Consider the following 13,595-nt stretch of genomic DNA (forward strand, 5'->3'; position numbering starts at 1 on the left):
ACTGCGCGCGGGCATCAGGGTGGTTTTTCGACGCCGGCGGTGGACAAATGGCAGGCAGCATGGACCACGGTTGCTGGGCGGATGGGGAGCATCTGTGGTCAGGTAGGTGTGGTCTCTTCGCTCTACGTGATGTGCAGGACGGACTCCTGACCTCGTTCTCTCCCGAGTGGACGCCAGGGCCTTTTCTGCCTCCACTCCGTCGGGTCTGCAGCATTTGTGGCAGCTAGCGCCGCAGACGAGCTGTCGATTCGGGTTAATTTTATTCGGAACTCTCCCTGCCTCCCTCACACACATTCTCGCGTTAGAGGGCAGTAGAGGTAGATACTGAACGGCGTTAGTGGTGGGCGTTGGGCCACACGGGCCTTTGCCAGTTGCCGTCTCAGCTGATGCTCCCTGATCCTACGGCGCTGCCAGGACTGTGCTGGACGCCCTCGTGACAGAAATCCAAAGGTTGAGAAAGATCCCAGGTGTTTGGATGGAACGGTCGCCTGAGGGAGTTTTCCAGATGCCCCATGGGATAGGAAGTAGATCTCGCCTCTTTTTTCGTTTTGTACTCCAGATGCATTCTAAGTTGTGTACACCAGACTTTCTGTTCTTTATGCCCTGCCCATTGTGGTCATAAGTTAGCTTTGATACATGTTATCATAATTGGACAGTCTAAAGGAAAATAGGCTTTTTAGAATTACCTATCTGAAACTTCATGAGCAAGATCAATACTATAAGCTGGATTTTGACTTCCTTAAATAAGGCGGAAAACCTACAGCATCTTGTCGTCTCCCCTTTCTTTCAATCTCGTATGTTCAATATATCACCCAGTCTTGTTTTACTTTTGGTTTTTAAATAAAAACTTTCCTGTCTTTCTCCATCTCTGCCTCTGTTTTGAAATACTAGCTTTCATTGTAACAATTCCAGGAGTTTCTTTACTGGTCGATAGCCATTATCTCCTCACCTGCATTTCATTTTCTGCACTGCCCTCTACTCTTTTATCGATTGTCCTGGTGCTTGATGCTTTCTGACTGAATCGCCATCACCATTACTTTTTTTTGAGATGGAGTTTCACTCTGTCACCCAGGCTGGAGTGCAGTGGTGTGATCTCGGCTCCTGCAACCTACGCCTCTTGGGTTCAAGCGATTCTCCTGCCTCAGCCTCCCGAGTAGCTGGGACTACAGGCGTGCACCACCAGGCCCAGATAATTTTTGTATTTTTAGGAGAGACAGGGTTTTGCCATGTTGACCAGGCTGGTCTCAGACTCCTGGCTTCAAGTGATCCACCCGCCTCCGCCCCCCAAAATGCTGGGATTACAAGCGTGAGCCACCGCACCTGGCCACCATTACTTCTTAACAGGCATACAAAGCCCTTTATTGTTGACTTATGCCTGCTTCCTAGACCCACCTGCTTTTGTATATGCTTTTCCCTCTACCTAGAATGCCCCTTCTTTTGGATAGCAAGAAAAATCCTGTTCATCATTTAGTGCCAAGCACAGCCCTCCACACTGTTTGAGAATTTGTCAGTAATTTCTCTCTACTACACTTAGAGTTTTTAGATACTATAATTCTCTTGTGGTATGGAGCTTTACCAAATAATTCTCACATTTGTTTTCCCAAACATCTGTACAGTTGTTGAAATTAGGAATTGTTTTGTGCCTAGTAGAGATCGAGTATAGCTTTGTTGTATGGAATTGATAGAGATAGCAATAGAGGTTGTTTGGGAACTCTATCACAGTATAAGAGGAGTAGGAAGAGGTGAAACTGGCAAATTCAATCTTATTTTCAAAGCTGAAAAAACTTTGCAAAAGTTAGTGAGAAAATTATGACAGTGAAAGAGATCTGAGCTAACCCACCCCCAATCTTGCCTTGATTATTCTTGGGCTTTTGGGACATTTAGGCTGTAGTTTAAATTATAATAAGCCTTCCCCCAAACTCAACTGCTTTTGCATCAGGCTGGCAGGAGGAGAGGAGCCTGGGTCCTGCTAAGGTGCAGACATGAGCTATTATCAGTCATTATTCAGAAGGTTATAAGATATGCAACTTCCCCAATTATTCCTGCAGATAACACAACTATTGTAGATTGACCTTTTGAGATATCTTTTCAGGTTTTTTTGCATGTCTGACACCCACCATTCCTACGGCCCCACCCAGAAGTGATTCAATGCACAAGAGGACAGCTTCACCCCTTATGATTTCATCTCTGCCCCAACTAATCAGCAGCAAGCCTAGTGACCTCCACCACTTCCCCCAAACTGCCTCTGAAAAATTCCTAACCTATAAGCTTTGGATGAGAATGATTTGAGTACTAAATCTGTCTCTCTCATGGTGTGGCTGGCCTCATGTCTATTAATCTCTTTCTTTACTACAATGCCATGGTCTTTGTGTTGCAGGCAGAAAGAACCCTTCAAATGGTTACAAAGCCAGGGTGTTGTGCTGGTGCCTAGGTGACCTCAATTTTAATGTAATAAATTACTCTTGTCATGAATGGCAAATGGTATTTTTTGCTTTATTTTTATTTTTTCACTTGAAATAAAGAATAAGGCATATCTTTGAAATCTTTCCACCAATATCACAGTGTATTTTTTTTTTTGCTTGACTGTTTTAAAGAGAAATGTATTACATATAATTTGTTGTAGATTTTAGAGTAGAATCATATATGCATCTACTGTTGCTAACAGAGTTCCTTTGCATAGTGGCAATCAAACACTTTAGTCCCAGGACCTTTTACCCTCAAAATATTGAATATTCCAGAAAGTTTTTGTTTTTGTGTGCTATTTCTTAACACTTCTGGTTTCATCTGTGACATGTAAACAGCTTAGAAGTCAATCACAACTGTCCTCACAAGAAAAAAGCTGAACAAATGGAACATTAACAGCCTTTAAAATATCCATCAGATAATGGAGGTCACAAAGCAAATGGCCATCCCAAAACTGGATAGGCAAATGCTGAATATCACAACTGAGATCAGCATGCTAGGAACAGAAATCCTCATGAGGCAGTAAATGGTAGGAACACTTAAAATGGTCATTGATGACTTGCTGGAGACTGAGTGTGAATTAGCTTGAGAGTTAGAAACTCCTGGGAGACCACTCATATGGTGCCCTTGCACTTTTGGGAGTTTTACCTTTCAGAGCTGCAGCAGATTCTTAGGACAAGGATTGGATTAAAACTCCCTCTTGCTTTGTGCGGAAGGAGGGGGAAAAGTAACCATTTTGAAAACTGCCCTCAGCATTTTCCCTAACAAAAGCCTTCTCTCAAGGGAAACTACCTTACCAGAGCCTCATCTGTTCTACGGAAAGGACAATTAGAAGACTCCAGCCCCCTCTAGCTTTCCCGTTGTTAGTGGTGGTGAATCTGCAGCAACCTTAATTCTTGTCAGAAGAAAGAATTCGATCAAGGGTCATAAGGCAGAGTGAGAGACCAAGGCAAGTTTTAGGGCAGGAGGAAAAATTTATTTAAAAGCTTTATAAATGGAACAAAAGCAAGTAAAAGTACACTTGGAAGAAGGCCAAGCAAGTGCCTTGAGAGATCAAGTGCGTGGTTGGACCTTTGACTTTGGGTCTTATATGTTGACAGGCTTCCGGGGTTGCATTACTTCTTGCCTAATTCTTCCCTCAGGTGGGCGGTCCGCATGCTCAGTGGCGTGCCAGCACTAGGGCAGGGCCATATGCGTAGTGTGTTCACTAGAGTTGTATGCGTGCTTACTTGAAGCATTCTTCTCTTACCCATTAAATGTTCTTAGAAGGTCATATACCAGTTAAACTCTGCCATTTTGCCTCTTAGTGCACATGCTTGAACCCACTTGCCCAACTCCTGAGATCTTATCGGCAAGCTGTTGATCGCCAGTTTCAGGGTTTTGTTAAATTAGGAGACTGCCTTTCCCTAGTGCCAACTGTGACCCATTATTATCAGACTACATTTTATTTAAAAGGAGTTTCAGGGGAAACCCAAAGACAATGACAATGTGAAAACTCAAAGCAAGAATAGTAGATTGAAGCCTCTGACACCGATAACTACAGCAAACATTAAACACAGCCTAACTTCCAGCCAGATTGACATGAATCAAGTAGCCTGATTACCTCAGTTTCTATACATTCCTCCAGATATATTATGTCTAGCTTTCAACAAAAATTTACAAAGCATGCTAAAAGGCAAGAAAGAACAAGAGACAAAGGAGATATCAGAACCATTCTTACATATGATGCAGATTTTGTAATTCTCAAGTAGGGAATTTAAGGTAGCTATGATTGATATATTAAGGGCTCTAAAGGAAAAGCAGATAGCATGCAAGAGTAAAAGGGTGATGTAAGCAGAGATATGGAAACGCTAAGGAAGATTTAAAAGGAAATGATACAAGTCAAAAAACAGTGTGACAAATAAATGCCTTTGATGGGTTTATCAGGAGACTGGACAGGCCAAAGAATAAATGAGCTTGAAGAACTGTTAATAAAAACTTCTTCAACTGAAAAGCAAAGAAAATAGAGAATGAAAAAGTAGACCATCCAAGAACTGTTGGACAGTTACAAAACTTGTAATAACATGTATAATGGTGATACCAGAAGGAGAAGAAAGAGAAAAGAGTGGAAGAAATATGTGAGTCAATAATGATTGGGAATTATCCAAAATTAATGACACCAAACCCGCTCTTAGAGCAGGAAGCTCAGAGAATACCAAACAAAATAAATACCAAAAGGTCTATACCAGGGGTGTTCCTGGGCCACACTGGAAGAAGAATTGTCTTGGGCCACACATAAAAGGCACTAATGCTAACAATGGCTGATGAACTTAAAAATTGCAAAAAAACCCTCAAGCTGTTTTAAGAAAGTTTACAAATTTGTGTTGAGTTGCATTCAAAGCCGTCCAGGGCTATATACAGCCCGCAGGCCGTAGGTTTTTCAAGCTTAGTCTGTACCTAGGCATATTATATTCAAGATGTGGAAAACCAAAGTCAAAGAGAAAGTCACTGAAAGGAGCCAGAGGAAAAAATACATGCTATAGAGGAACAAGAATGAGAATTACATTTCTGATTAGAAACCAAGCAAGAAGGGACTGGAATGAAATATTTACAATGTTGAAATAGAAACCCCACCAACCTAGAATGTATCCGCAAGAATTATCTTTCAGAAATGAAGGATACTTAAAGATTTTCTCAAATAAATTTGGGAATTTGTCAGTGATAAACCTATGTTGCAATAAAATAAGTTCTTCAGAGGGAAGGAAAATGATCCAAGGTCATGAACTTGGATCTACATAAAGGAAGAGCATCAGAGAAGGAATAAATGAAGGCAAAATAAAATCCTTAATATATATGTACCTAACAACAGAGCATCAACTATGTGAAGCAAAAATTGATAGAACTGCAAAGAGAAATAGACAAATTCACTATCAATGTTGGAGACTTCAACAACCCTGAATCAGTAGTTGACAGTTTCAGCATGCAGAAAATCAGTAAGAATATAGTTGAACTGAATAGTACCATGTGTCCACTGGATCTAATTAATATTAATAGGACACTTCAGCAATAGCAGAATACACATTTTTCTGAAACACTTCTGGAACATTTACCAAGATAGAGCATATTCCAGGCTATAAAACACCCCTTAACAAATTTAAAAGAATAGAAATTATACAAAGTATGTTCCCAGATCACAATGGTATTTAATTAGAAATTCATAACAAAAATACTTGAAAAATCCTAAAATATTTGGAGATTAACAGACATGCTTCTAAAATAACACTTAGCTCAAAGAAGTTTCAAGAGAAATTTAAAAGTATTTCGAACTAAATGAAAGTGAAAATACAACTCATCAGAGTTTGTAGAATTCAACAAGAGCAGTGCTTAGAGGGAAACGGAGAGTACTGAGTACATGTTGGAAAAGAATGATCTACAATCAATTATGTGAGCTTTCACCTTAAGAAACAAGAGAAAGAAGAGCAATATATAGGCATACCTAAGAGATACTGTGAGAAATTGCTATCTGTGGCAACTAAAGCCTTATGAAATGTATTTCTTCTACAATAAGACTTGAAAGTTGAAATTACTCCTTGATCCATGGGCTGCGGAATGGATGTTGTATTGGTAGACATGAAAACATTAATCTCCTTGTACATTGCCATCCAAACTCTTGGGCATTAGTTAGCACTAATGTATTGAAAGAAACTTTTTTTCTGAGCAGGAGGTCAAAGCAGGGAGCTTAAAATATTCAGTAAACCAATGTGTTGTCATCCTGGTTTAGTTGTTCCATGTATAAAGCAAAGACAGAGCAGATTTAGCATAATTCTTAAGAGTCTTAGGATTTTCAGAATGGTAAATGAGTGTTGGCTTAAACTTGAAGTCATCAGCTATATAAGTCCCCAGTGACAAAGTCAGCCTGCCTTTTGAGTCAGAATCAGCTTTGAAGCCAGGCATTGACCTCTCTAGCTATGCAAGTCCTAAAGGGCATCTTTGTCCTATAGAAGTCTGTGTTCATCTATACTGAAAATCCATTGTTAAATGTGGCCACCTTCAAGAATTATCCTAGCTAGAGCTTCTGGATAACTTGCTGTACCTTCTACATCAACACTTCCTGTTTCACCTTGCACTTTTATGTTATGGAGATGGTTTATTTTTTTAAATCTCATGAACTGACCTCTATTAGCTTCAATCTGTTTTTATGCAGTTTCCTTACCTTTCTTAGCTTTCACAGAATTGAAGAGAGTTAGGGCATTGCTGTGGATTAGGTTTTGGCTTAAGGGAATATTGTGGCCCCTTTGATTTTCTATTCAGACCACTAAAACTTTATTGATATCAGCAATAAAGCTATTTTGCATTCTTATCTGTGTGTTCACTGGAGTAGCACTTTTAATTTCCTTTGAGAACTTTTCCTTTGCATTCCAACTTGGTAACTGTTTCATGCAAGAGGCCTAGTGTTCAGCCTATCTGGGTTTTCAACATGCCTTACTTACTAAGCTTAATCATTTCTAGCTTTTGATTTAAAGTGTGACGTACGTGACTCTTCCTTTCATTTGAACACTTAGAGACTATTGTAGGGTTATTAATTGTTATCATTTTGATATTTTTGTGTCTCAGGGAATAGGGAGGCCTGAGAAGAGGGAGAGAGATGAGGGAATGGCAGTCAGTGGAATACTCAGAACACAATTTGTTGTTTAAGTCTGCCATGTTATAGGGTCATGATTTATGGTGAACCAAAACAATGGCAATAGTAACATCAAAGATTGCTGATCACAGATCACTATAACGTATATAATAATAAAGCAAAAGTTTGAAATATTGTAAGAATTACCAAAATGTTACAGCAGAGACACAAGTAAGAACATGCTGTTTGAAAAATGGTGCTGATAGACCTTCTTAATACAGAATTGCCAGAAATCTTCAGTTCGCAAAACATGTAGTATCTATGAGGCACAGTACAGTGAAGCACAGTAAAACAAGGTATGCCTGTATACGTAAAGCAAGCAGAAGAGAAGACATAATAAAAATCAGCAAAAATCAATGAAATTCACAGAAAAAATAAATGAAATAAAAAACTGGTTCTTTGAAAAGATAAAGTTGATAAGCCTCTGGGAAGGCTAAAAAAGAAAGAAGATACAAATTATTTAATGTTAGAAATGAAAGCAGGACCATTAGTATTGATTCCACAGGCATTAAAAGGATAAAAAGGGAGGTCGGGTGCGGTGGCTCATGCCTGTAATACCAGCACTTTGGGAGGCTGAGCTGGGCAGATCCCCTGAGGTCAGGAGTTAAGAGACCAGCGTGGCCAATATGGTGAAACCCCATCTCTACTAAAAATAAAAAACTAGTCAGGTGTGGTGGCACGCGCCTGTAGTCCCAGCTACTCAGGAGGCTGAGGCAGGAGAATCTCTTGAACCCGGGAGGCAGAGGTTGCAGTGAGCCAAGATTGCTCTACTGCACTTTAGCCTGGGTGACGAGTGAGACTCCATCTCAAAAAAAAAAAAAGGGGGGGGGGATAAAAACGGAATAATACGAACAGCTGTCTCTGAATTTGATGACAGGTGAAATGGATCAATTTCTTAAAAGACACAATGTACCCAAACTTAGAAAGGAGAAATATATAATCTAAATAGGCCTATATCTAGTAAAATAATAATAATAATAATAATTACCCTTTCAAAAAATAAAGCACCAGGACCACATGAGTTCACTTGTGAATTTTCCCAAACATTTGTGGCAGAAATAATACAAATTTTCTGCAGTTTTATCCAGAAAATAGAAGCACAGAACACACTTCCTAATTCATTATATGAGGCCAGCATTACCCTAACACCAAAGCAAAATAAAATCATTAGGAGAATGGAAACATACAGACCAATACCTCTCATGAACACAGATGCAAAAATCCTCAACAAAATATCAAATAGAATCCAACAAGTAGAAAAAGTATTATATATCAACACCAAGTGGGAGTTACTCCAGGTGTGTGAGGTATTCTTGTATGTTTCTCGTTCAATATTGAAAACCAATTAGTGCAACCTATCACATAAAGAATAAAAGAAAAAAAATCGTATCAATAGATGCAGAAAAGAGGATTTGACAAAATTCAGCACCCATTCATCATAAAATAAATACTCAGGAAACTAGGAATAGATGGGAACTTCTTCAAGTTAATAGAGAACGTGTACAAACAACCTACAGCTAACATCATACTTAACAAGTATGTATTAGAATGGCTAAAATAAAAAAACAAAACCTGACAATACCAAATGATGCTGGTGGGTATGCATAGCACCAAGAATTCTCATTCACTGCTGGCTGGAATTTTAAATGGTACATATGACTCAGCAGTTGGACTCCTAGTTATTTATCCTGCTGAGCTGAAAATCTGTGGGTACACAAAAACCTGCACATGAACTTGTATAGTAGCTTTATTCGTAACTGGCAAAAGCTGGAAGCAACTAAGATGTCCTTTAGTAGGTAAATAAAGAAACTGGTATTTTCATATAATAGAATATTATTCCGTGATGAAAATAAATGAGCTGTCAGGTAACAAAATGACATGGAGAAACCTTGAGTGACCATTGCCAGTTGTAACAAGTTAGCCTTAAAAGGCTACATACTATATGGTTCCAACTATGTGACATTCTGGATAAGGCAAAACTATAGGAACAATTAAAAGAACAGTTGGCAGGGTCTGGCAGGGGGAAGGGAGAAGGGTAATGTTGAATAAGTGAAGCATGGGATTTTGGGGGCAAAATTAATCTGTATGTGATACTATAATGGTGGATACATGCATTTGTCAAAACCTATAGGACTGTACAACACACAGAGAGAAAACTGAATAAAATTACTGAATTTAGTTAATATATTAATATTGTCTCATTAATTGTAACATGCACCACAGTAATACAAGATGTTTTTTCTTGTCAAAGTTACTTTTATTAGTAAAAGTGTAGTACCTAAATATGTATACAAAAGTCACTCAAAAAATCCTTCATTTTTCCTTTGCTGGTGAAAAGTAGTACACATAACAGACCTCAGTGATATTATGCAACAGTGACCCATGCTGGTGTAGAATTCTCACAGCTTTTTAGGAGAACTTTTAAAAAAGCAAGTGAAATATCTAATACCTGATTGTTTTAACTCCAATGAACTGTGGAAGTATGAAGAAGCTAAGGTTCTTCATTATTCATCAATACCAAAAGTAAAGTTGAAAATTTGAATTCCTATTTGACTTTCTTGTATTAAATGATCAGAATAAAATTACTGTAATGCTAAACATTTTCAACAACTTCATGTTTTTCACTCTTGCTTTCTACAGTGAACATGTGTTGTTTCAGTTGGCTCGGAATCCCTTTCCCTTGGGGATGAGCTTCACCACTTATCCACTGTGATTGTGGCAGGAGTTATCAGTGACAATGCATGTGACCCTGACCTGAACAAGATCATGGGCCCTTGTCCCTTTTTCCACAGGGACTGGTACAATTGAAGGGCAGGTGATCCAGGGAAGACCAAACTCCTTTTGTAGGATTTGTGGACCCTGGAAAAGGACATTATCTCTCTCCTTTCTAGATCATAGATTTTAAGGATGTGGGCTTGTAGTTGACACTGGCCCAGTATGTGGAGGGGGCCAGCCTGAAAATGAAACCAGGAAATGGAAAAACAGTCAGGAGATGTTGGTAAAGAGCCCTGGCAACAACATCCGAGGCTATGCCTATGGATGGTAATGAAGTTTTGAGGTTGTTACTTCAGTGAATCAGTGCAAATGAAGTATTCGCTAAGGAATTAAACACAGAGCTAAACAGGACAGACTGAATAAAAGAAAATAACAGTGTATGTGAGCAGGGGAGAGGGCCATATGGGAATTCTGCCCTATCTACTCAATTTAAAAATAAACAGAAAACTGTTGTAAAAAGACTTTTGAAAGCTCTGTAGCTGATTCGAATGCACATACAGTTTGCTAACCACTAGTCTTGTGGTTTATAGCCTGCCTCTGCAACCAGATTTGCTGAGTTCAATTCCTGGCCCTTTTCCCTGCTAACTGTATGGCCTTGGACAAGTTCTCAACCTCCATATGTCCATGTTTTCCCATTTGTTATTGCCTCCATTAATAAAATGGGGATGATAATAGTGTTACCTACTTCATGGGGTCTCTTAAGAGAATGAAATATCTAAGAGCTAGTGCCAGGCATGAAATCATCAATCAGTGTACTGTCAGCTATTACTTTGTGATTGTGGATGTTACTGTTACCTGTAGGTAGGAGCAGCTGAATTCTTTCCATAGAGATTCTTTAACATGGCCAAAAAGCTACATGTCCTGGTGATAACACCAAATGCCTTGGCTTAATGGAAGTGGGAAAGATGGTTCTTTGTCTCTGGTCTTTCCACTATTCAGTAATGGTTCTCATTGAAATTGAGCTCAGGTTCAATGCTTCATGGACTTCCTTTAGGCTGTCCCCTCCCAGGCTGGCCCTACAGCTTGATTTGCCTAATAGAGACCACACTTTGTACTAAGAAGAGTTGGCCACACAATGAGTGGGAATATACCTTCCACAGGTGATTCTTACACAGTCATTTAGCTAAATACCATCAGCAGTTGGTTTCTCCCATTTGGACACCTGGAGAGAAAAGTAGTTATGATGTCTCTATGTATAGTCCTTAAAGAGCAAAGAAAATATAAGGCAGAAGGAACATTGTTATACTAGAAGAATTCTTATTTGCATTTGTGTTAAAAAAAAAAAAAACCCAGTTTGTAATGAAACCTGACTTATTCTTTATAATCTCCATATATAATGCAACAATCATTTTGCTTATTATTGGCTGAAAAGTCCCTAAAAACAAAGGCCTTTTATTCATTTTTTTTTAGTTAAAAATAACTCATTTGAAGAACAGTACATGTTTTTTAAGAAAAATAAGAAATACACTGAAAAGAAAAATAATAAAATGTCACAATCCCAACCACTTATAGACAATCGCTGTTAATAACTTCATGTATTTACTTTTCTTTTTTCTCTTCTTTCTCCTCCAGATTTCTAAAATGCTTATACTTACTGAGTCTTATTCTAAGGAATATGAATATTGAAATGAACATGAGAGACGGTCCCTGCTGTCATGGCATTTATATTCTAAATATGGGAGACACATGGTAAATAAACCAAAGTTAAATTATCATTGCTCTTTAGAATCTAATTAAATAAGGTGATGAGATAGAGGGTGTCTTGTAGGTGGGGGTTCAATAATATGGCCAAGGGATGCCATTTTGAGAAGGGGAAATTTTAGCAAAGACATAAAGAGGAATGCACTCAGGTGTGACATGGCCTTGGGGAGGGTTTGGTGCATGTTAGGCAAAGAAACAGACAAGGGTTAAGGCCTTGAGGCAGGAAGCAACTGGGCATGTCTACACAATAAGGGGAGGAGGGCCAGTGTGGCTTGAATGTCAGTGAAAGGAAACAAGATGGGAGGAGGTGACAGGAAAGAGAGGCAGGTAAATGGTCAGATTATGAAGGTCTGTGTAGGTCAGATAAGGAGTTTGGATTTTACTCTAAGATCAATGGATACTGTTAGAGCAGAAAAATGATACAGCTGACTAGTTTTCAAAGAATGTCCAGTGGCTCAGAATGTGAGCTCAGCAATGAAGTCAATGTATAAAAATTCACTGCTCCTGTATACCAGCAATGAACAATTAGAATTTGAAACTTGAAAATAATACTGTTTACAATAGCACTAAAAGTTAAAGAAGCATTTAGGTATAAATCTAATAAACTTTGTGTAGGATCTGTATTCTGAGTATTATAAAACATTGATGGAAATTAATCAAAGAATATCTAAATAAGTGGTGATAGTCCATGTTTGTGGATAGGAAAATCCACTGTTAAGATGTCAATTCTCCCCAATTTGGTCTACAGATTCAGTGTAGAAAGTTGTTGTAGATAGCTACAAGTTGATTCTAAAATGTATACGAAGAGGCAAAGGAATTAGAATAGCCAAAACAAACTGAAAAATAACAAAGTTTAAGGACTCACACTATTAATATTAAGACTTATTTTGAAGCTACAGTGACCCATGCAGTTTGACACAGATTGGTGGAACAGAATGGAGAGCCCAGAAATAGATCCACAAAAACAAGATGATTTTTGAAAAATTTTCAAAGGCAATGTTTTTATAAGCCAATTGGATGTCCATGTGCCAAAAAATGAACCTCAACATATACCTCATTTACAAAAACTAAAGCAGTATGAATTGTAGACCGAAATGTAAAATATAAAACTATAAAACATATAGAAGAAAATAGAAAATCTGTATGGCAGTGGGTTTGGCAATGACATTTTAGATATGACAACAAAAATATAATCTGTGAATAAAAGGATATATTGGAGTTTATCTAATTAAAAACTTGCTTTATTGAAGACACACTTAAAAGAACAAAAAGAAAAGCCATAGACTAGGAGAAAGTATTTGCAAATCACGTATTTCATAAAGGACTTATATCCAGATCATATTAAAGAAGAAACTCTAAAAACTGAATAATAAAGTAAATACCTAATTTCAAGAAATAAGCAAAAGAGCTAAAAAGATACTTTATCAAGGAAGGTATCTACCAATAAGCATATGGATGGCAAATAAGCATATGAAAAGATGCTCAAAATTATTAGTAATTAAATAAATCAAATAATAACAGCCAGATACCACTTCAGATGTGTTAGAATGACAAGCAAGCAAACAAAAAATCCTCTGACATTATCAAATGCTGAAGAGTAAACATAGCGGCTAGAATTCAATTTCATTGCTAGTGAGAATGAAAAATGATACACCTACTCTGTAAAACAGTTTGGCAGTTTTTTATAAAGTCAGACATACACTGAATACACAACCCAGCAGTTCTACCCTTAAGTATTTACCAAATGAACTGAAAACTTACATTCACACAAAAACTGGTATGGGAATGTATTATAGCAGCTTTTTTATACTTGTCAAAACCGGGAAATAAATCCACATGTCCTTCAATGTGTGAATCGGTAAACTGTGGTCCATTCAAACAGCAGAATATTACTTCACCATAAAAAGAAACTATTGATATACAAATATTAAATGCATTTTCCTAAGTGCACAACACCAGGTCCAAAAGGCTAAGTATAATATGATTTAGTTTATAT

The 13,595-nt window shown here is 38.0% G+C and overlaps 1 protein-coding gene across 1 annotated transcript in view; it reads left to right on the forward strand.

Annotated features, from left to right (window-relative positions):
- FAM24B (family with sequence similarity 24 member B) overlaps positions 1-13,595 on the forward strand; it is a 25,251-nt gene continuing 11,656 nt past the window's right edge. The window contains exon 1 of the mRNA XM_009215546.3: positions 1-102. The gene's annotated coding sequence lies outside the window, so the exon portion shown is untranslated. The remainder of the gene's footprint in view (positions 103-13,595) is intronic.

The sequence above is a fragment of the Papio anubis genome, chromosome 11 (genome assembly GCF_008728515.1).
Source record: "Papio anubis isolate 15944 chromosome 11, Panubis1.0, whole genome shotgun sequence".
Classification (NCBI taxonomy): domain Eukaryota; kingdom Metazoa; phylum Chordata; class Mammalia; order Primates; family Cercopithecidae; genus Papio; species Papio anubis.